This window comes from Triturus cristatus, chromosome 11, assembly GCF_964204655.1.
Source record: "Triturus cristatus chromosome 11, aTriCri1.1, whole genome shotgun sequence".
Classification (NCBI taxonomy): Eukaryota; Metazoa; Chordata; class Amphibia; order Caudata; family Salamandridae; genus Triturus; species Triturus cristatus.
The window spans coordinates 60,290,328-60,314,628 of NC_140594.1; positions in this window are offsets into that span (position 1 = coordinate 60,290,328).

Consider the following 24,301-nt stretch of genomic DNA (forward strand, 5'->3'; position numbering starts at 1 on the left):
TGAATCATGACACGCTTCATCATCGGCACCTATCCACACCCTGGTAGGACGCCAGCACCAGGGCAGATCTCAACCAAAAGGAGGAGAGTTCTTCTATAAAATGTTTCTCTGGATAATGCAGGGATCCAGACAGGAAAGAAAATCTAAAAATGTCTCACGATATACACAAAAGGAATCCTCTTTATTCGTAGGGTACCGTGGGCATAGATAAAAACAAATACGGTTTTAGTTTCTCAATTGCCCCTGATTTTTCTTTTAATTTTGCCAACATGTTTCGGCCCACACCATGAGTCCATCTCCGTTTGGGGCCTTAGTTAGGGCTAAGTGAGTATCTCTGTCTACCTAAGCATGCATTCTATGCACATACGTGAGGTGTAAGGCTGTCACCTAATACAGAGTTCCTTGAATCGGGAGTACCCTATTATTGGGCTGCTTAGGAGTCATGCAAGTCTGGCGCACAGTGCTATCCTGTAGTCAATCATGCGTTAAGGAGCTGGCACTGCCGGTGTAACCTACACACTGCTGCTCAGACCGCCGCCGACATAATCAGTCTTGGGACCTCCTGTTAGGAACAGAAATCACTCACAAGCAGAGAGAACGGCTAGGGAGAGACGTCTACTTGTATTCGGGGTAGGAATATCCATTACAAAGTATGGCTTGACTGGTATTACACCCTCTAGTGCATACACCATATGTGCCCAAACGCAAGCCCTAACTGCTGTGGGGGGGAAATTGGACACTTGGTGACTCGCAACATATTTGGTGGCTCTGCCCCAAGCTCCGCTCTTTTTAGCATAAGATGGTTGACACATTGAAAATTATGCTGGGGTTCCCGCTACCCTTTATACTGGAGGCACTGATTTTGGATACTAAACCTCCTGCAGTAAAAATTACGCCGAAACATGTATGGCACACGGTCTTCCAACACTTGGGAGCGCCCAAACTAGCCATAAACCACGACTAGAAAAAGACAGAACCTCTTTTGCTTACTCAATGATTCTACAGATTCCCCCAGCTCTCATGCCAACAGAAATACTCACCAGTAACATGAATGGAGCTTCTATAGGATTTGAGACCAGTTGGAAACCTGTTTATAGGCTAATGTGGAGATGGGGTGAATTGTTTTTTAGTAAATGGTGAAAGCGCATGCTCGATAGCTTCAGGGTGGAGGAAGCACACTCATGAGGACATATCTATTGGAGCCTACTGTGGTATGGTTAGGTCTCATCTCCAAAGGTGGTGGGCATGTATAGTGGGAGGTTGTGGATAGTTGGAGTATTCAGTTTTTTCACCTTACTGCCTTTTTTTTTATTTTTAGACTCTGCCCGCCGGAGGGAGCGTACTGTAGTCTGCTATGTTTGATACTGTCTTATATTAAGCTGAGTAGGTCCCCATCCAGGGGTGTTGTCTTTTTTTGTTCTATTTATTGAAAAATCAATAAATAGTATTAATAAAAACACACTTCATCCTTATACCTCTTCCGATCACATCTCTGAACCTCTAAGTGGACTACCTGAGCTTTCAAATGAACAGGAACCTGACTGTTGTAAGGTGTTGCCAGATGGTCCATCCAGCAAGAACAGCAAGAGCCGCGTGCTATCACGCGACTCATAACACATATCTACAATGGAAACACTGTAATGCATCTCTATAACACCTTCCCCTCTTTAAAGAGCAACAAAATAAGTAAAAAAACATATCATTATTCCAAAACAAAGTCTCTCAATCTACACAAAATTTGTCTGAGACGTGATGTTCTTTTTGCCGTTGCCTCAGACAATTCACCAATCTCCGTAGCACTGGGCTGAATTTCCTAAGACAATGGCAAAGGGTCAGAGGCAACGGATTGAGTGAGTTGACTTCCAAATGGTTCCAAAGCACAACTCGAAAGAGGTATGGACAAAGCACTACTGTCAGTAACAATGGGTTGAGTGATTTGTGTTTCAGTTGGTACCGAAATACCAATGGAAGAAGGTTTCTCGTAAATTAAATCAAACCAGTCACAATGTTCTGACTCTGACTCTAAAAAGGTATGTTGTCTAATGACATCAGCCTGAAGGGGAGATACCTTAACAAGAGCTCTCTTGTTTCACCATCCTTTGTTATCAAGAAGAGCAGAACCTCTACTAACATGTATAACTAACGTTGGAGAAGAGAATTTTGATTGCCCTTTCGGCATCTTTTTAGGATTTTTGATACGTACCCAATCTCGTCTTTTTAAGGGTTGATCTACAGAATGTTTGCCAGCATCAAAGCGTGCTTTCATGGCGTTCTGTTTTACTTTAACATATTCTTGGATGGAAGCAGACTTAAGTGAAACACTATCATCTTTATGTAACCAAGTGGGATTGAGATGACTATGCAATTTCCTTCTCCTAAGCAACGTAAAAGGTGCAATGCCAGTGGTGGTATGTGGAGTGGTGTTATATGCCCAGACTTTATCATGTACAAAAGATAAAGGGTCTAATCTAGCAGATATTGCAGTCTGAATGCCCTCCTTGATTATTCGATTGCACCTCTCAACCAAACCGTTAGATGAAGGAGAAAATAAGGCAACCTTAAAATGAGAAATGTCATGGGTTTTGAGAAAAGAACACAACTTTTGTGACACAAAGTGTGTCCCATTGTCAGTAACAATGGTTTTGGGAAAACCTTCAACATCAAATACTGTTTGCAAAAATTTCATAGCATTATCAGTTGACGCTGCATTACAGAAAGAATAGTATAGCCACTTAGTATAATAGTCAATCAAAACAATCAAAAATTTGTTTTCAGTTGGTAAAATATCATAAGGTCCAGAAAAATCTAACCCTACTTTGTCCCATGGACCTACGGAAAGTGGTACAGGATGCAACGGAGTGGAAAGAGTCTTCCAATGTTTATCAGAAAGAAGACATTGAGTGCAATTGTCAATCATTTTCCTGACATGTGCATCCATGGAAGGCCACCAATAAAATTGTTTTATGCGTTGACATGTTTTGACAACACCAAGATGTCCTTGATGAGCCGAGCGAATGATTGTATTTCGTAAGGATTCGGGTGGAACAAACAACTCATGGCGCCTAATCATATTGTTAACTAAAGAAAGTTCTTCAGAAACATTTGCAAAGGCTTTTAAGTCTGGAGATAGAGTCCTGCGCTCAGGCCATTTGTTCACAATAAAACATTTAACCTTGGAAAGTGTGACATCATCGTTGTAAGCTGAGTTCCACTCGGTTTAAGAAATGGGTGGACATTGCGCAATAGCATCAATTGCAGCAACAACACATTCAACATCATCATCAATAACAGAATTTTCCTTTAAAGACATTCTTGAAAGACAATCCGCTCTAAAAAAGTTTCCCCCAGAAATGTGTTTGATGACAAAGTGAAATTCATGAAGTTTTGACAGCAGTCGAACAAGTCTTGCAGAAGCTCTGTTTGACGTGCTGTTTGAAAGCATGTGCATGAGTGGTTTGTGATCAGCATAGATTTCGAACTCACGACCCCAAATATATGGTTTGAATTTTTGTATGGCCCAAACACAAGCTAGAGCCTCTCTTTCAATTGTACTATATCTAGTTTCAGCTGGTAAGAGTGTTCTAGAGGCGAAAGCGACAGTGTGTTCTTTACCATCCACCCATTGTCCTAAGTCAGCCCCCACCAGTGAGACTTGCATCTACGGTAATGAAACATTTTGACCCATCAGAAAAAGGATGTAGGGCTGGTGAGTCTTCAATGAGCTTCTAAACATGCTCAAAAACTTTTTGTAGGTCGTGTGACCAAATGAACTTCACTCCCTTTCTCAAAAGATTCCTTAAAGGTTCAACAATTTGGGCATAGCCATGAACAAATCTGGCATAGTACTCTGCCAGGCCAAGGAATGAGCGAAGAGAATCCCTATCGTTGGGAGGGGTGGCATCTCTAATAGCTTTTATCAATGAAAATTTGGGTTTTATGCCATTAGGAGAAAGTGTATGACCCAAATAGTCCAATTCTTGGACGGCAAATTTGCATTTATCATGCCTAACCGTCATCCCAGCTCTCTCTAAGACTCCTAACACTCTAGCTAGAATGAGATCATGTTCCAAAATATTGCTGGCAAAAATCAAGATGTCATCTTGGTAAGCTTGTACCCCAGGAATGTCACGTAGTAAATTATCCATTTGTTTCTGAAAAATGCTAGCAGCTGAGGCTAGGCCAAAGGGAAGTCTCAAGTATTTGTACGCCCCAAATGGCGTTACAAAAGTTGTTAATTCTTGAGACTTTGGAGACAAGGGAATTTGATGATATGCCGACTTGAGGTCCAAAAGGGAAAAAAACTTTGCTCCACCCAGATTAGAAAGTAGATCGTGAATTTTGGGTAAGGGATGACAATCCACAATGATATTGTTGTTCAAGGAGCGCAAGTCAGCACATAATCTAACCTCGCCAGACTTTTTGCGAACTAAAACTATAGGGGAAACCCATTCGGATGAATCACAAGGTGTAATAACCTCCTCATCACACACATTTTTCAAAACTTTCTTTAATTCATCCCTTGCGCTCAAAGGAAGAGATCGAACTTTGTGGACTATTGGTTGGGCATTGGACTTGAGGCGAATCTCATGCTTGAAACCCAAGACTGTGCCAACCTTATTCTGAAAAACATTGGGAAATTGATTGAGTATATTATCAACTTTATGATTAGACATAGACAAGTCAGCCACATTAATGTTCTCAAGTTCAAGATTAGAGTAATAATCATCTGGAATATCACCCAAAGCAATGGGTTGATCCGACCCGGGTTTGAGAATTAAACCCATTTTAGCTTGATCCAACCAACCCAAAATATTTCTGGCCTTGAGGGCGACATATATTTTTGTGAAAGTTTTTCTGCCAAGGCATTCAATCTTTGAATGGAAGTACCCTAACATGTCAATATCTTTTTCGCCATAAGCTTTGGGATTGACATCGGATACAAAAAGAGACACACTGCTATCCCAATTTGTATGAAATGTTAGGTCTGATAAGATAGTGATCGGTGAACCAGAGTCAGCTTTGACCTGTAAGGGAATAGTACCAACAATTAATTCACACAATGGACCCTTGACTTTGGAAAAATCAATAGAATCACATTCAATAGACAATGATACATCGTTAAGTCTAGTAGAACACAACTCTAGATTCTCTACAAGTTCAAGGTTATTCACTCTGGTGAATCGTTTGCCACCTCTGCAAACAGATGGGAAATGACCAATATTTTTTCACAAAGAACATTTTTTTCCAGATGAAGGACAACTAGGGGAATTGCCAAGATGACTTCTTGAGCCACACCTATAGCAAATGGTGGTTTTCTTTGATGATTGTCTGAAAGGCTTATTGACAAGATTCACAGAGCAGGTAGCAGAGGGAGAAGAAGACGCTCCATCAATCGTGTGAACACTAACTTGACCAACTTGGCTTTCTTGTAAAATTCTTGAAGATATTGTTGCACGTTCAATGCCTTTAGCGATATCCACTATTTCTGCTAGTGTGGGATTTTTGCAACTTAATAGGCGTTCTTGAAGTTTTTTAGACGAACATGAAAATATGAATTGGTCTCTAATTGAAGTATCTGTACTTGGACCAAATTCACATGTGGAAACAAGGATTCTGAGTTGAGCAATGTAGTCTTCCACACTTTCATCTGCATTTTGCTTACGTTTGAAGAAGTTATGACGTTCTAAAACAATACTGGGTTCATCGTCATATTGTTTTTTTAAACGACAAAGAGCTTCTTGGTATGTATTACAACTGTCACCTGAATCTGGAGGAGGAGAAATCGGTGGAAGGTTTTCAAAGACTTGTTGTGCTGCAACTCCCAGACAATCATATAGAATGGCAACCTTGCGAGCAGGAGGGTATTTAACAGCATCAATGGCAATCAAATAGTTTTCAAAACCTTTTAGCCAATTACGCCACGCCAAAGGTGGTTTGCCAGGAGTTTGTAAAAATGGAGCTGGTGTTTGGAAATTGTTGTGAAGAAGCCATGACAGGAGAAAATAAATAAATAAATATGATCAACACTGATCAATTGAAACGATGTTTCAGTAACTGTGCGTATTGTTGAAAATAGATTAAAATAAAAAAAAAATAAGCAAAATAGAATGAGATGAGATGTGGAAGATGAGGAAAATACAGTTAATTAGGACAAGTACTGTAATTACAGGTGAAAGCGTGCATATCGCTGAGTAAGTGAATAATAGTTAGTTAGGACATGCACTGTAATTACATGCAGGTGAAAGCGTGCATATCACCGAGTAAATAAGTAGCAAGTGGAAATAGGCAATGATGAAAGCGTGCCTATCGCTGCGTGAAGCTTAAAAATGTGACCACTGAAGCTGAAAGCAGAGACAACACAGTTGAAAGCGTAGCGATCAATAAATAAAGTGTGAGATAAAGCGTGCCTATCGCTGTAGGCAGGAGACGGCTTAGTTTGAGTTAAAAATGGCTGCTTGACGTTGTAACCATGGTTACGGTTAAACGTGATTTCTTGAGGCGAGTGACCTTGTTTAGCAACGCGGATCAGTCACTGTGACGTAAGGCGTGCGCGGGCGTGCGTGAAACAAATTTGAGGAGACACGCAGTGAAGCGCGAGAAGCCGGCTGGATTTCAACTGCCGTACATGTAAAAATGGTGAAAGTCAAATTAATACGACCTTTTACAGGAGTGTGAGGTCATGACAGTCGATGGAAAGCAGAGTCGCTTCATCTGGAAGGGCCGCTCGGAGGTGATCGGCTCAGGAACGATCAGCTGCTCGGGGAAGGATGAATCTCTTTGAAGATTAGGCTCTTGGTGGTGGGTGCGGAGAAGGATCCCGCTCGTCGCCAAGTTATTAAGTACTCGACAAGGTGAGTAGAGTTAAAAGCGTGGTTTATTGCATAAATAATGCACCCACGACCGGAGCCATCCAAACGCGAAGAAACCAACGTCCAGAGTGACGTTCAGAAGGAATCTCCACGATTGAAAAGCAACGCTCTGGAATGCACACAATGACATGAAAAAGAACAGCAAGAGTCGCGTACTATCACGCGACTCATAACACATATCTACAATGGAAACACTGTAATGAATCTCTATAACAGACTATAAGTAGGGGATGCTGAACAGAGCTTAAGCTTCTCATTGTCTTGCTCACTTGTTTTAGGAGAGTTCTGATAAATGTAATTAGGTTTACCTTCAAAATGATGTGCAAGGGAATCACAAAGAGATTGTGAAGGCTCGGCCTCGAAGAGCAGGCTCATGGTTTAGGAAAATAATTAAGAACTTTAAAAAGCACATTAGAAGAATTCCCTGCCTGATTAATTTGGTCAGAGATAAATGTCTTGCGGGCTTTTCTATATTTCGATGGTACTTCATTACGAGTAGTTGATAAACTTCTTTTTGAGCAAGATTATTGGAGCAATGCCAGCATCTCACAAGCTTTTTACACAAGGTTTTTTTCATTACGCAACTCCAAGGAGTACCAGAGAGCATGTGTGCCATAGTTAGACTTAGAGCAAGATTTTAAAGGAGTGATCTTGTCAAAAGCTGCATTAGCACCTGAATGATAATCAGTTATAACTGTGTCAATATCAGAGTCTGTGATTAAAAAATCAGATTCTGAAGAGAAAGCATCTGGTGTAATTTTATGCTAGGATCTAGTGCATTTCCTCAGGGACTTAGGTTTCAGTTCAGACCCTTTAAATTTGGGGATCTGGAAACATATTAAATAATGATCTGTCCAGAGAAGAGATTGTGGGGCCTCACACAACAAAGTACAAGCGCTAGTAAAATTCAAATCTAATGCGTGGCCAGCTAAATGATTGGGTCCTATCATTCTCTGTTGTGGACCTAACTTAGGTCTGAGGTATATTGATCTACCTCAGAACTGGCAAAGCCCTCTCCATGAAAATTTAAATCGCCCAATAGCTAGAAGATATTGAGACACAAGAACATGGAGGGCAATAAATTCCATAAGACGCTGACTAAAATATTTGTTGAACCTGGAGGGCGATACACAAGAGCCCCTCTCCAACTATTATTGGGGGAGATTTCCACTCTAAATACAAAAATGTCTGCCCAGTCTGCTAGCAACGTATCAATTAGTGAAACTTTGATGGTGTCTTTAAAAATGATAGCTGGTCCTCCACCTGGCCTGGACTCTCTGTCTAATCTGAGCATCTGGTAGTTATCAGGGAGGCCTAATGAAATGGCAGGAAAGGAAGAAGAATTCAGTCAAGTTTCAGTAAAAAAGCTAATGTCAGATAGAGGGAAGATATCAGATCCCAAATTTCAACCGCAAGCTTTGGAAGGGATGTGATATTACAGAGAAAGCCAGACATGCAGGAGGAGGCGGAGAGGAGCGATACACTTTGTGGATGTGGCAGGGAGTTTTCACTAAATGAACTAGTGAAATTACTAGCAGCCGCTATAGATGCAGCACACATATAAGCATTCACGTTTGCATTTTAGACACGCAATCGGCCGTTCTAGAATGGAAGGAAAGGCAGAATTACATGGAGAGTTAGTACCATCAGCAGATCTACTCTCAAGTTTGCAGAGTTCTTCTGCAGTGGAAGTAATCCTAGCCTGGTTTCTGGCGTCTGTTAAAAAAAGAGGCAGGGGTCCTGGATGCTGGCGACGGATGGGTGCAGACGGGCGTTGACGGACTTGCCTTAGGTGCGCCAACGGGGCGCCAGCGGAGCAACCGCGCCCCAGCCACCTTTAAATAGCGTGGCCTTCAAACGACTAGACCCCTACCAGCACGGTGGGCTAGTGAAAAGAAACAAAAGACTGCAGGCACCGAACACGGCCGGACAGTCAACCCCGAATGGTATGTCCCCAGAGAGTCGAACAAAAGAAACTTGAGGTAAGTTCAATACCTTAACTGGAAAGCTAAACATGGTTCAAATTAGGTGCAAATAATATAAATGTAGTTTTAAAAATACAGTCTGTGTTAATATCACATTACAAGGACTTTAAAGTCCAACATCTCACTTCAGTGGGCAAGAGAGGAGCTTGGGAGCAGACGCCTTGATGTACGGCTCTGCAGGCAGATGAGACAAGCCCACAGTATTAACAGGCTTCCATTTCCAGAAAGCCTCTTAGTGCTGCTTGTGAGAAGTTGGCCTGGTATATGCTGTCCACTAATTAAAGTGGGCACCTTGCACCAGTCCAAACGACCCTTATGGTGATTAGGTCAAAGATAACCTTTATTGAAAGCTATCCTAGTGGTAGCTATGGAGAGCAGCCTTCAGGCTAAGTCTTGAAGGAATGTAAAGCAGCTTGGTTTACTAGAACAAAACCTCCTGAGTGATCAAATGAAAGGAGAACCACACAAGTGTTACATAAAATATATGGATGTATTACTAAACACTCTCTACTAATCCCTATACGAGATTAGAGCACAAAGCACACAATACTTAATCAATATAACGACAATAAATAGCACAATACACAGCGGGCTCCAGGGGGAGACCGAACCATATACTAAAAAAATGGTATAACAACAACAACTTCAATAGGCACAGTGCCTAGAGCATGTAGAATCGCTGGGACCCCAAGGAGCCACCCAAAGGAGTGACACAGGGAGCTCATGGAGGACGAGTGCAGTGTGGGAACACAGACACGTGCTCCGTACAACTCTATGGGAAAGTCACGATTGGAAAATTACAGTTTAAGGACACTTCGGAGAGGACTTCAAGCAAACCCTTTGGAACATAGAAGGTTCTAAGGCCAGCACCCTTGTGAGTACCGAGGTACCGGTGTTACCTATCCCAGAGGAACCGGGTGCATAGGGGTCAAGTGGTGTCGGAAACAATGGCGTGATGCGAAGAAGTGCTGCTGCCGGGAAGATGAAAAGTGTCCAGTGGAATCCAAGCCTGGATCCGAGGTGAGAAGAACCTGAAAGCAGAGGGGACAGAGTCTGGGTCACTTCAGGGTGACCGGGGGCTCGATAGATGAATGCCCACCGATGTCGGGTGCTTCAGGTGTGAAGATAGGATGCTTGACTCTGCAGCCACGGGGACCAGGAGACGTCGATGACAACCAAAGTCCGGAGGTGAGCTGTCCCATGAAGGATGTCGAGTGCTGAGGGGTCAGTGTCTGGATTGAATACCAACAACCCTTGGCAAAGGCAACCCACGCGGGCAAAGGAAATAGGTTACGGTGAGGACCAGCAAGGTCCAGGAGACTCTCCAAGCTATGGGGAGTCAGGGCACGTCTGGAGCAACCAGGGATCGCAAGGGGATCTCGAGCGGATTCACAAAGCACCAGCCCACAGAGCACTCGTGGAGTGGAGGCCAGAGATCTTTGGTGGAAATGCAGCTCGGGTCGGGACTACACGTAGTCCAAAGCACAGCCTCAAGGATTGCCAAAAAGCATTTGCTGCTGCAAAAGGACACGGTGCACAGGGGTTCGGGTTGCATGGTCCCCAAGAGGGATACTGAACTCAGGATTGCGGAGAGAGTAGATCGACCTCAGAGACGCTCGGAAACCGACCTCCTGTGTTGCAGAAATCTCCGGAGTCCTCAGGAGCTTGGGAGATGCAAATGAGTCAGATGCGTCTAGGTGCCTGCTGCTGCAGGGGAGTAACTCCTTTACTCCAAGGGAGATTCTTCTGTTGTTCAGCGAAGTGTAGTCCATCGAAGTACTTGGTTTCTGCTTGCAGAGTTAAGTCCAGGTAAAATCCAAGTCCTGTAATCAGGTTTCCCACTTTATACCCGGGGAAAGGGGTTGGACTGACTCTGGGGACCCTCCTAGGGAAGAGGGGTGGCTACACCCATGTCCTTTGTCCAGTTTCGCGCCAGAGCAGGAGCAAATGGCTCCTGCAACTGGTTTGAGTCGGACTATGCATGGGGACACCAAATGTGCCCCCAGTGCAGACTTTCTGGCACTCTCAGAGTGCACCCACCCAGCCCCAATACACTAAAGCCTGTCTAGGAGGTGGTCACACCTCCTTGTAACAGGAAACCTATTGTCAGGCCTTCCCCTGCTCGAGCTTGGCTCAGCAGAAGAAGGGCAGACTCATGTCTGTGGCTGGCAGCATCCATTTTGTGATGCCCAGGTCGAGAAAGCTGGTACTTGGTATACCGGTGTTCCACATAAGTCCCTCTAGGAGGGTGGAATCATACCTCCTCCGCCAGTTACTGGCGGGGAGGTATGATTCCTAGGTCTTTGACACCAAACACGACATGTTTCTAAGCAGCCGTTTTAAAGATAGCACTTACCGCAAGGTTATAATGCACTTAAATATATATGGTTAGCTGCATCACAGATAACCCCGGAGAATAGGTTCCGAAGGCTGCAGAGGGGCCCTACCCATGCAGGGGCACCCTCTCACATAAAACCCAGCACCCTGCCTTCAGGATTGTTAAGGCCTGCCATAGGGATGACTGATAGGTTTATTTGTGCAGTGATTTAGAATAAATATAGGTAACCTATATCTATGTAAGGGGTGCATGCACCTCCTTACACAGGCTGCAGTAGCAGAACTGTGGCGTGATTTTGAATGGCCACTCAGGGATGGCACAGTACATGCTGCAGCCCCTGGGAGGCCTCTGGGGTACCAATGCCCTGGGTACATGGTGTACCATATACTAGGGACTGGTAAGGGTACCCCAAAATATAATCTGGAGTGTACCTAAAGTACAAGCAAACAATTTACAGGAGAAAGCAGATAGACTGGGGTCCTGAATAGCAGTGATACATCAGCAAAAAGTGGGGGTAACCATAAGGAGCAGATCCTATTCTTCTACACTGTGCTTCTTGCTGAGCATTTGGAGAAAGTGTTACTCTTACCCAGACCTGCAGTGTAGATCCTCTAATATCTGCAGCCATCAGCACTGACCAGCCACACACTCACAACTGGTGATGCAAAACTGGTGGAGTAGCTCACACAACTGCCTCCTCATAGTTTGGGCTACTTATTCCATACACAGGCAAGCCACGGTCTGGCTGATAAAATACCTACAAAAAGCAAAGTGACTTAGGGCCAGATGTACGACCAAAGAATTTGTGACTCGCAAATTGCGTCGCAATACCGACTCACAATTTGCGAGTCGCAAATTGGTATGTACAACAGTGTCTGCGACACTGATTGCGATTCCCAATGGGGTCGTAAATTGCATGCCTCATGCATATTCATGAGGCAGTCAGTCAAAAGTCTTTATTCGGTTTAAGTGCAAACCATAAAAGCATACTACTACAATAAAAATACTTAAAAACACAAATTTCATTTAACTAATCACTATAGCTAAAAACACATTGACACAAGATAAAAAAGATGCAGTTCATTTCCTCAGAGAACGAATTACAAAAGATAAAAAATTCGCAATGTTAAAAGTTTCCCAAACATCATTTAACATCTGAAGGTAAAGAAGAGCAGGTCTCACCTGCACAAAGCCTTTGTTTCTTAATATAGGGAGTAAAAAGCGTTTCCTAATGTCAATAAAGTGCTCACAGAAGAAGAAAAAATGTGTCATATCCTGTATAGAAAAATTGTCACAAGAGCAAGGGCCAAGATCCTCAACCCTTTTCCAACCTTTCCTTTCTCCAAACAGTAGGTGTAATTGATTTAGTCTGAACCTAGTCAATAGGAAACGGTGGTTTGCATTTGTGACATATCCTAGGTATGGTTCCAGGGATGGTATTGTTTTACAGAGCTGATGAGCCCTAACGGTGCCCTTTACCAACTCATTCCCTTCCCTATCCATGGTAGATATGTGCATAAATGTTTCTTTGCACCATTTTATGTCACCTTTTACTAGGGCTTCTGGAGACTGATATAATTCAGGTCTACCCAGCTTTATGGCCAGGTTCTGAATATATTTCAGCCAAGGTATACGTGACCCATAGTCTAGCAATATACAATCTTTCATAATTGTGCGATTCATCTGTAGGTCCGGGTTTAGCCAAATGCTAATCCATTTCAATAATGGGGCCAGGGCAATGCTATCTTCTACAAAACCGATTCCAAGCTCCTGATGGACATTATAATTAGCAGTTGAAATCGGGACTGAAAGGAGGTTTTTTAGAAACCTATCCTCAACAGTCTGAATACTTTTAACATTTTTAATGCCCCATACCTCGGCTCCATACATCGCCAAAGAGAAACACTTGGCTCTATAAACTTGAATAAGGGCCTTCATTGGTCTGGCACCTAGCTTTCTGGCAAAACCTAGGACAGCCACAGTCGCTCTAGATAATACAATCTGTTTTGCTGTTATTTGGGTTACCCAAGAACCTTGATCATCGAAAAGAACGCCCAAGTAAGGGAATGAAGATACCCTGGATAATTGGTGACCCCCACATTTAAAAGTTTTAGTCTTTGCAGATTTCGGACCAATAACCATAACATGTGATTTTGCAAAATTGACAGTTAAATCCAACGCCATCATAAAACCCGCAAATGAATCTAGCAGTAACTGAAGGCCCACTCCCGTTCTTGCGAGTAAGGCGGCATCATCGGCGTATAAGAGTGCAGGGATTAAACATTTCCCTGCACGGGGGATATCATTACATGAGGTGATTAAGGCATTATCTAATTCATTCATGTAAAGAGTAAAAAGCAGAGGTGCCAAAATGCACCCCTGTCTAACTCCATTTGATATAGGTATGTCTTTTGTACAATTGCCCTGTTGGTCATACCGTACTGTAGCCGATAAATCCCTATGTAGATCAGCTAAAAAGTAGACGATGTTTTTGTCTACCCCATGGGATAAGAGCAAAGACCACAATTTTGACCTATTTACATGGTCAAATGCCGATGACAGGTCCATAAAGGCTACCAATAAGGTTCCCTTCTTGGCCACCGTGTATTTGCCTATTAATAGTTGTAAGTTTAGACATTGATCAATGGTGCCCATCCCTTTTCTGAATCCGTACTGGACCTTCGAGAGTGTTCCTGTTTCCTCTAACCAACCAGTCAGTTGGGCAAGGACCACCCTCCCCAGTACTTTCACCGAAGAATCTATTAGGGATATTGGGCGGTAACAACTCGGATCACCTCTATCGCCTTTTTTATATATAGGTATGATGACAGATTTCGCCCAAGTCGGAGGCAGACCCAGTTGACATGCATTAACGAAGACGTTGAATAACATTTTAGACCATATTTTTATATCTGATTTAAAAAGGTCTGCCGGGACTCCATCAGGTCCCGGGGCCTTATTACTTGTAATTTGCATAATGGCATGTGTGACCTCTAATTCAGTAAAAGACAAAGTATAATTTTCCAAATTTAATGTAGGCGTCACCCTAGAGCCATCTCCATCATACACCTATTTAAAATGACTAAACCATTTTTCTTCTTGAATACCGCAGTCAAGCTCATTATTGCTTTTACCATTAAAAAAGGGCTTGTTTACCACGGTCCAAAATTTGGCACTATTTTTAATGACATCGATGGATAAAAGTTCATTCCAAGCCTCTTCCCTAATTTCATTTTTACGCTTATTCTGGGCCATTTTATAGGCTTTCCTGAATGCAGCGATTTCTGCTTTGTCAGGTGGGACAGCTTTCAGAGCTCTCATTAACTTCCGTTGGGCTAATGAGCAACTGTGATCAAACCATTTCATGAGGCAATCACAATTTGCGACCCCATTAGGAATGGCTGGCCCTCCCAGGTATGGTGGCCTGCTGGGCTCAGCAGACCTCCAAGTCTGGGAATGCTTTTCAATAAAGCAGTTTTGTTTTAATGCAGCCCGTTTTCCTTAAAGGAAAACGGGATTCATTTAAAAGAAGAAAAATTAAACGTTTTCGTTTCATGTTTTAAGGGCAGGTAGTGCTCCCTGGGACCACTGCCTGCCCTTAAAAAATATTTTTAGAGCCAGTCACAAAGCGGAAGGGGTCCCCAGGGGACCCCTTCCCATTGCGAGTGGTTTACCACCCTTCTATGAAGGGCAATTGCGGTGGCAAAACAGTCATACATGGCATTTGGGGCCGCTATTGGGAAGGAAACGCCCCTTCCTAAAAGCAAGCCGCAAAACATTATTTTGCAAGTCGCAAACTTTTGCGACTAGCACAATAGGGTTTGTACATGGCCAAAAGGATTTTTGTATGCGCAAACGGGTCTAAGACCATCGTACATCTGGCCCAAAATGTTATAATTGTTGCAAGTACCAATTAAAAACACAACAATCATTATAGAATTTGCACAGCACGATATCTTACACTGAAGAAAGACAGACATTTCAAAAGAATTATTCTTAATCTCACATGATATTGACCTTCAATTCATGTGTAATAACTCTTTAAAACCTTTATTATGGTGTTAAAACGCAATAAAAAGTTTTTTAAAAAACAAAACAAAAAAACATTTATTATGATCTGCTTGTGCAGTCCTGCACTGTTTGTGAATCATCCTTATTTTTCTTAGTTACACATCTCTTGTGCAGCTTGTATGCCATCTTAGAGGGTATTGTGGCCGCTTATGTTCTGGTGCTGCTAATGTATTTGACAAGTACGTCCATGTAGACAGATCTCCAGTTACTTTTCATCAGTCATGACCTCCTTCATCCTGAATTCCTCGGCCATAGCCCCTCTAAGTAGATGCCACCTCTCCCAAGTTTTACTATGGGGCTCCTGAGTTGGAGCCATGGTGTGTCTATGCGTCGTTTAGCCAATAGCCCTCCCAATGCAGCAAATTTATGCTGAATTTTCAATCCCTTAGGTCTGAGGATAACCCGCATAAGATAGGACTTGATCGCGTCCTCAATTTTTATATTCGTTGGCGAGCTTAAGTTTTAGCAAGTGCTATGTTTAATAAATAAATGCAGCTCGGGCACAAGAGGATGTATCTGGGTATACTTTTAGGAGAGTGAGGGCCAGAAGTGTATAGTGTAGGAAATTGAAGTGAATTAATGTAAAACTTGTACTACATGGTCACATGCTTTTCCCCATCCATCACCAGGTAATGGTGCCTGTATGGTTTCCTCCTCCGTCTGCAGCATTTCTACGGCTATTTTCCTCCTGTATGTTTTTAAGCTTCATAAATATGTGATACTAATACAAGGTCCTGTCCCATTTCTAAGATTTCCTTTAAGATTGTTGAGGTGGTAGGGATATTGGGGAATCCAACCCACACTTCCCTGGCAGTCCTACCCCATTTTGCAAATTGGAGGAACTGCCCAGGTCTCACCCCAGATGCTGCCTATGACTCTGCAGAGGAAATGCTCTCTTTCGACAATTACAAATAGCCAAGAAAATGGCGTCCACCTTGCCTGCATTGGATTATTGACATGTTTTTGTTTAATATGCTGAAATGGCTGTACCCACCAGATGTCCTGAGATATGGTGAAGGGTTAGGGGGCCCGGGACTATCCGTGGCTATCGACCAGGCAAACGCTGTCAGGCATACGACATGGGGGTAGTGAACATCTATATCTGCCCCTCACATCTGGAGCACCAGCAGGGGTTCCTCCATGAGAGAAACATGATGTACTCTTTTTTCCCCAATTATCTGCATCCTCTCACCACGGTGCAGATGCCCGCTATTTAACACAATTTTAAGTGGTAGCCTGAGGCCACCTTCAACTAAATCAATTTTTAAGACATCCAGCTGGACCCAGATTTGTTTGCCAGCCTACACCAGTGAATTTTGTAAACTATCTACATCTCTGAGAGCAGCGCGTTGAATCGGGCATTGAGAATTTAGTAACACATATAGGTTGTCCCCATATTATATGAATACTTACTGTTTTCACCACTGTGTGCTATCTGCATTCCTAAATATTGACACCTACCAGTTTCCCATTGCAAATCAGTTCCTAGGAGTTCTTTCAGGGCGTTTCTCGCCCCTCTCCCCAAGGGGGATAGCACAGTCTCCTATCTATTCCTGCAAAGATTTGGGACTTCGCTGAATGTCTCTGGTTTCTTTAACAGGATGGGAACTGATCTCTAATGCTGCCTAAGGAACACCAACACGTCATTAGCATACATCAATATCATATGTACCGTGTTCCCTATCCATATACCCCATTTCTGCATTGCTTCTCTTAGACAGACTGACAATGGTTTGCCTGCCTGGCATACAATAACAGGGACAAGGGGCAACCCTCTCTATAGTCCATTTAACGTTACCCAGGCTATGTGATCTGTGTATAATCGGTTGACCAAACCCAGTAAACCAGGCCCGAATGCCTTCATGTCCAATACAGACATCATGTAATTCCAGTCCAAGGTATCAAACACCTTTTTTGATATCCAGCACACCAACGTGCCACTGACCTAGAATGCCGGTGGCGTGTAACACATGATTTAGTCTTATAAGAAACACAACAAGATGATGGACAGAGTGCTGAAACTTTTCAAGCCCTCAGTCAAGAGATCTGGGTTTAATCCATTGTTCTTTTGCTCACTATGCCACCCCAGTCTGGACACAGTCATATGCAAATCAGTCTTGACCCTGCTCCTCTGGTAGGTGGTGAGTGTTCGAAAGTTTCAACACTCCGTCCATCATTTTATTTTGTGATGTTGCTATGTGCACCCTAAGCGGCTAAAGGTATTCCCAGACATGGGTCCCTTACTCGCTGTGCCACTGGAATCAAGCTAGGCTGGCTGATGAGGGATGATACTTGAAACCGGTCTCAGGATGCTTGTTTCTGGTCCAGGGAGGACCTGTCTTGGCAGTTTGGGCCTCTTCCCATGAGGAGCTGATTTGCATATGGCTGGGTCCAACCTGCTGTGATGTGGCGAGCAAAATAACAATGGATTGAACCCAGATCTGTGACTGGGGGTGAGTGTTTGAAAAGTTTCAACACCCTGTCCGTCATTTGATTTTGTGATGTTAGTCTAATAAGATTCAGGAATGTGCAAAGTCCTAGGATGAAGCTGCATTGGTCTTTATGAACCAGGGAGCCCATAACCCATCGTGATTATTTCCCAGAAATGTGGCTAACATTTTGTGTCTACATTTTTAATTTAGAGGGGCCTGTATGATCATGGGACCTTCGGAATCTGGCCAGGTTAAATCAACATAATTATGTAGATCTGCCAGGAAGTCCACCACAGCGGGCCCCAGCTCCGGTGTATGGCATTGTTAATACTGACCCGGGTCACAACCGGTCCTCCCTCCTGTCTTCACATGGTAAGTATCGGGAAAGAAGGCCTTTTCAGTTTCAGAAGGCTAGGTTTCTCCTAGACTTATCTGCCCCTCTGCAATTTTTCACTGTATTCTCGGAGGGTGCATTTTTCCAGGTGTCTCACATTTAGGCATTTTTTTTACATATCTTTTTATTGATTTGCAAAGGATATAAAAGACAAAATACAATGCCTACTATAAACCATGCAACCTAACACAATGGGTATAGCAGGTATATCTTACATAGTTTGTGTCCAAGTCACAGAGAGGTAGAGTCCTCGGGGTGCAGTCAACCCACGTCACCATTGTGCTGCTGTCCTGTGGTCCAAGGGCCCTTGACCTGTGCATATTTGCAATGTCAGCCACTCCATTTAGAGACCATCTTTGGTGAGTCTCTTGTTAAGGTCAGGAAAAATTGTAAAATTCTTGAGCGTCATTGGAGGAGCTCTTACTGCCCTATGGCCAAATTTGAGTACATAACCACTAGGAAAACCTACCACAAATTGATTTGGAAAACCTGTGCCACTTTCTTCGCTGACAAAATTAATACGAGCAATAACCCCTACAAAACTATTTTTTGCCTATTAAAGGATATGGTGAAAGCTCCAGTGACTAGTGACAGCTCCATCACCTCTAACGACCAGTGTGAGGTGTTAGCCACCTACTTTATCAATAAAGTAGCGGGCATTCACGATAGCTTCCATGGGAAGTGTGAAGCCTCTGTGATGCTGTGTGATGAGTCTGCAGGAAATGGGATTCACTCTTTGCACGCCCTCCCTTCTATTACTCTAGACGGCCTCAAGGCGCTGTCATGAAGATCAAATCAGGGTCCCCCAATGACCCCCTCAGGCCTGATCTTTTTGTTCAGCATCAGAACTGCCTTCTGCCTTCTGCCTAGCTGCCTGGATTTGTTGTACTTTGTACGCTTACTATGTTCATGTTATGTGGTACTTCACCTTTAAACTTGTAACATCATTGTGCTCTAGAATGTGGGATCTCCTAGCAACTGTGTTAAGCTGGAGCATTCCTGATGGAGCTGTTGGCAGAGATGGTCTTCCTACCTCTGCTACCGATGTAGCCAATAAATAACCATAAATCTCTATGTTGTTCTGAGTTGGTTACTACAATTAATCTTTGCCTTTCCAACTCTGAGGTTCCTCAAACCTGGAAGCATGCAAAAGTTATCCCTCTCCTGAAGAAACCCTCTCTTGAAACTTCTCGGCCGGAGAACTACCGCCCGATTTCCCTCGTACCTTTCCTAGCTAAAATCACAGAATCCCATGTGAATGGCATTCTGATGCAATACTTGGGGGCTCACTCCATACAAGACCCGTCCCAGAATGGTTTCCGTCCTAAGCATAGCACAGAGTCAGCTCTATTAGCTGTAACAGAACAACTAAGGGCCTCCATGGATGAGGGCAACATGACTACGCTCATCCTGCTTGATCTCAGCGCGGCTTCCGACACGGTCTCACACAGCATTCTGATCCATCGGCTGCGTGAGATCGGTGTCACAGGTAGCGCCCTTGATTGGTTCTCTTCCTTTCTGTGGGACAGGTCCTTCCAGCTCATCGCCCCTCCGTTCACTCACATATACATCCTATGTGCTGTGGAGTCTCACAGGGGTCAGCTCTGAGTCCGACCCTGTTCAACATTTACGTTCGCCCGCTGTCCTAAACTCGCTACATTCATAATGATATCTTACGCGGACAATACACAACTGATCTTTTCCTGTACTAAGAACCCCAGCCTGGACATGCTTAAATTTCAGGAGGATCTGGTAGCCATAGCGGGCTGGATGCAGGCGAATTGTCTGCAGTTGAACTCATCCAAAACTGAGATCCTTCTGTTTGGCAGAGATTCACATCTCTGGGTAACAGCTGGTTGCCATCGGTGTTGGGTAGTCCTCCGATGCTCAAGGCCACAGTAAAAAATCTCGGTATTCGGTTGGATACTGCACTTTTGTTTGAGGAGCATGCCAACTCGATGCTTTGGTTTTTTATGCGGATTTAGGCCCATATTGAGTCTGTTTGACCCTCACACGTGCCAGCTGGTTGTGCAAGCCACGATCCTGGTGAGGTTAGATTACTGTAACAGCCTTTTGCTCTGTGCTAATAAGTCAGTGACCAATAGGCTCCAACACACCATGAATTCGGAAGCGCGCATTTTACTTGCATCACCTAAATATAGCTCATCTCAGGGGTGCTGCGTCGACTCCACTGACTCCCTGTGGAACAAAGAATTAGGTTTAAAGCATGTTGTGCTACTCATAAAGTTCGGACAGGCACTGGCCCGGCGATTCTCAGAGGTCTTGGCCACCACTATATCCCCTCCCATGCTCTGTGGATCTACACCTGTTGCGGGTGCCACATTTTCGTAGAGCCAGAGTCGGAGGCCGGTCATTCAAAGTGTTAGCCCCAATTTTATGGAACTCGATGCCTCTTGCTATCAGGAGGATTCCCAATCTTCTGGCGTTCAGAAACGCAGTAAAGACTTGGTTGTTTCAGTAGCTATAAACATCTCATTCTCCTCGCTCCCTGATCTTTAGCGTTGGGACGCCCCTTTGCTGGGACAGCCATGCGCTTTACAAATCACATAACATAACATCTTTTCAGGACTAGTGCAGTAGTCCATACATGGGAAATAATGAAAGGAAGTACTATCATTTTGTACAAAGCTAGTCTACACATTAGGTTCAGGCGCAAAGAATCCTAATTTTTAACGTCTGACTAGGCGCGTCGCATGATTAGTATTATGTTTCTGTCACAGGCTACCTGCAAGTCACACAAGATATGTATTCACAGGTACTGAAATGCGTTGGTGTGTGGTATTTAGCATCTGAGGGGGCATGCAGCATAAATGTACATACACAGGTATTTCCCAGTTAACGACCAACCCTGATGCTTCTCCGTATACATGCAGAACATGGGACAGACTTACAAAGGATGGCTGAGGATGTTGCAAATACAGAAGCATGTCATCAACGTAAAGAGAAGCTCTCTCTTCTGTCCCATCAGGTCAGAGAAAGCCATGATTCTTTGCTGCAAATGAATAAAGGAATTGAGACAGAGGACACCCCTGGCACATATCGCGTTGAACAAGGAATTGGTAGGAGAGTACTCCATTGACCCTTACTCTCACCCAAGGAGCCTAGTAGAGAGCTACCACCAGTGCTATAACTTGGGGGTCGAAGTTCATTTTACATAGGATCTGAAATAAAATACAAAAGACCAGTGTATGGTATCAAACACATTTTCATAATCCAGTAAAAATAGCACTGAGGGGCTCTGCATGTCCTCAATGTGGTTCAAGGGCACCTATAAGTGGCGAAGACAGTGTCTCGTACCCCTTTGGGGCATACAGAAATTCTGGTCTACATCAACCAGTGATCTAATAGTTTTGGCACGTCTGGTGGCTAGCAGTTTAGCCAACAGCTTAAGCTTTACATTATGAAGTGAAATAGGTTGATAAGAGGACAGTACTTTGGTAGGTTTGCAGGGAATAAAGGAAATTAGCGCTCTGCAAAGGTCATCTGGGAGAGAGGGCGAGCTACCTATGGTTTTAAAAGGTTTGAGAAGATGTGGCATCAATGTCAACAAGAACCAATTTTAAAAAACCTCAACAGGGAATCTGTTCTGTCCTGGTGACTTGCCAGATGGTGAGGGAGTCACCTCTGCCTGGATCGCCTCTACTGTCAGTGGTGCATCTAGAATGTCCTGGTCCGCATTTGAAAGGGAGCGCAGTGGAATGTTGTTCATGATGGGGTCATGGTGTTCTGGTCATGGTGGGATTTGCTCTTTATATAGGTGTGTAATACGGGCATCTCGGAAGACGAGGCTTCCTTGTCCTTCAAGATGGCGCCCAGATCAGAGCAGCCAGAGAAGGAGGTTAGCGTACTAGACACGCCGGCCGATGCGGGACTGACGTCGCGCCCCGGAACAAGAGGGGGAGAGACACCGAGACGAGGAGGAGAAGACATGGACAAAAAGGAGGACAGCAAAGCGGCGGAAGGTCGGGACAGTGAAGCGGCGGAAGGTCGGGACAGCGAAGCTGCGGAAGGTCGGGACCAGTGCCAGTCGGAAGAGCCGGGAGGCGAAAAGAACCGGTGGAGTTTGGAGTCGGAAGAGCCGAAGGGGCAGGGGCCCCCAGCCTACATCGCCTTTGTATCCGGACGTCCCCAGGAGAAGCAGGATGCCGAGATATCCCACGCTATGGTCCCGGAGGACCGTAGCTTCAGGCAAGTGCCCTTCCTTCACTTTTGGAAAAGGTTGGCGGGGAGGGGAGATAAGAGGGGACGGCCTACCTAAGTTGGGCACTAGTTAGGACCGCTCTTTCCCCTCACGTCCCCATTCCCTCACAAAACGTGGTTAAAGTCTGCTCCGGTGGAGGGTCAGCACAACATATATCTAAAATTAAGCATTAGAACTGACCGGTGGTTGTTTTGTGTTTCTTTGCTTTTCTTCTGGGGACACCAAGCAAATCAGGAAACCACCAAGGAGCTGAAGGGAAGCTACCTGAAGAAAGGAGACATGCGGAGTGGCTACCGGACTTGTTATGTTTTGTTCCTTGTTCGTTTCTGGACACCCTTGTACATTTAGACTGTGTCCCCGAGTTAAGACTGTTAATTTCACCATCAAATAAATTTACCATGGTGTTACCACATCTTTGGTCCTCACAGCGCTCAGGTTCTGAGAGGTCAACTCCCGACAAGGTCCTTATTGTAGGCCACAAAGGCTTCCACCATTTCTTGGGATCTACAGAGCAACCAGCTGTCCCTTAAGTGAAATTGTGGAATTATTATAGCCCCCCCTCTTCTCTGTGCGCAAGCCAATATAGGAGCTTCCCTACCTTATTGCCATGCTCTAAAATCCAATATCTGGAAATAACCCATGCAAGCTTATCAGTGTCCATTAATTTATGCTGGAGGAACATGCTCAGACTTTCTCAAAGTGCCCGGTTTGCTCCCCTCTGTTCCAGTGTAGGTGTCTGCTCGAGAAGAGATTTTTCTCCTCTAGCTCTAAATCTCTTGCTCTAAGTCCCAATCTCTGCCACGGGCCAATAAGAGTGCCTTGTCCTGCATCATCGTCTTAAACGTCTCCCATAAGGTCACCGGGGAAGGCAGAGATAGAGCATCTATCAGATCTCCCGGACCCCCTCTAAGTGTGTCGCGACTAGTGGGTGAGGTGGGCAGTGACCGAGCACGGTTTCAGGACACAAGAGGTGATTTACTCACTGAGATCATTAAGAGGCCGGTGAATTACAGAGGAGCCCCGGGCTGGATTCCGGCCGCACGGCGATGGCGCAAATATGACTTCGCGTCTGGCCTGAAGCGGACTCGGCGGCACTGAGCGGAAATCGGAGCTCCGGTGCAGGCGAAAGGGAGACTTGGCCGACATCGGTCCAGAAGTAAGTGGCCGGGGGACGAGACTTGGACTGTTTCCTCCCCCCGCCTGTGAGCAGATCTCTCATTACGGCGGATCCCTTTGCACATTGTTTGGGATCGCCCAATCGATGGTAAGTGGCCACCCACCCTCACAAGAAAGTGACTCATTTAGCTTTGGGGGCCTGTACCACATGTGTTGGCAGCTGGAGTGAAAGAAAAGAGGAAATTGAGGCGGTACCTGACAGAGGGAGGAACCCGCGACGGGGGTCGGGCGATCGGAGAGACAGACCACGCGGCCCCAAGGATACAAATCACCACGCACCTTGAAATATGCAGGGGTTGATGTTTTCTGCACACAAGAAGCCGTGGGGGTCCGTATCACCTGGAAATACTTGGAAGGTGTCTCCAGTTTCCCATGGCAGGTGACAGATAGTACCGGGGAGATCGCCCATTCAGCCAACTGACCCTCTGGTGATTGCGAAAACATGACTAGGGGAAAATCATTAAAGGGACCTACCAGACGAAATTGGACAGATTCGCCCTCCCAAAAAAAACACAGGGTGCTGAACCCACAAGAGATCGGGCGCAGAGCAGATTCCGGGAGGAGGCCTGAGGTCTGTGGCCTCCCTGACCCATCTGTTGGCTTGACCTGCAGCAAGATGGCGAGGAGAGCAGAGAGCGAACCAGAAACCACAACAGGAGTCCCCTCCTGGAGGCAACCAGGTGCAACCAATAAGGCAGCTCAGAGGAAGCTGGAAGTGACCTGATACGGTAGGGAGGTGCGGCCTCACCCCGCCCCTGGACAAACGGAAACGAAGTGAAGGAGGAGATACCCTGCAACAGGCGCATGAGGGTAG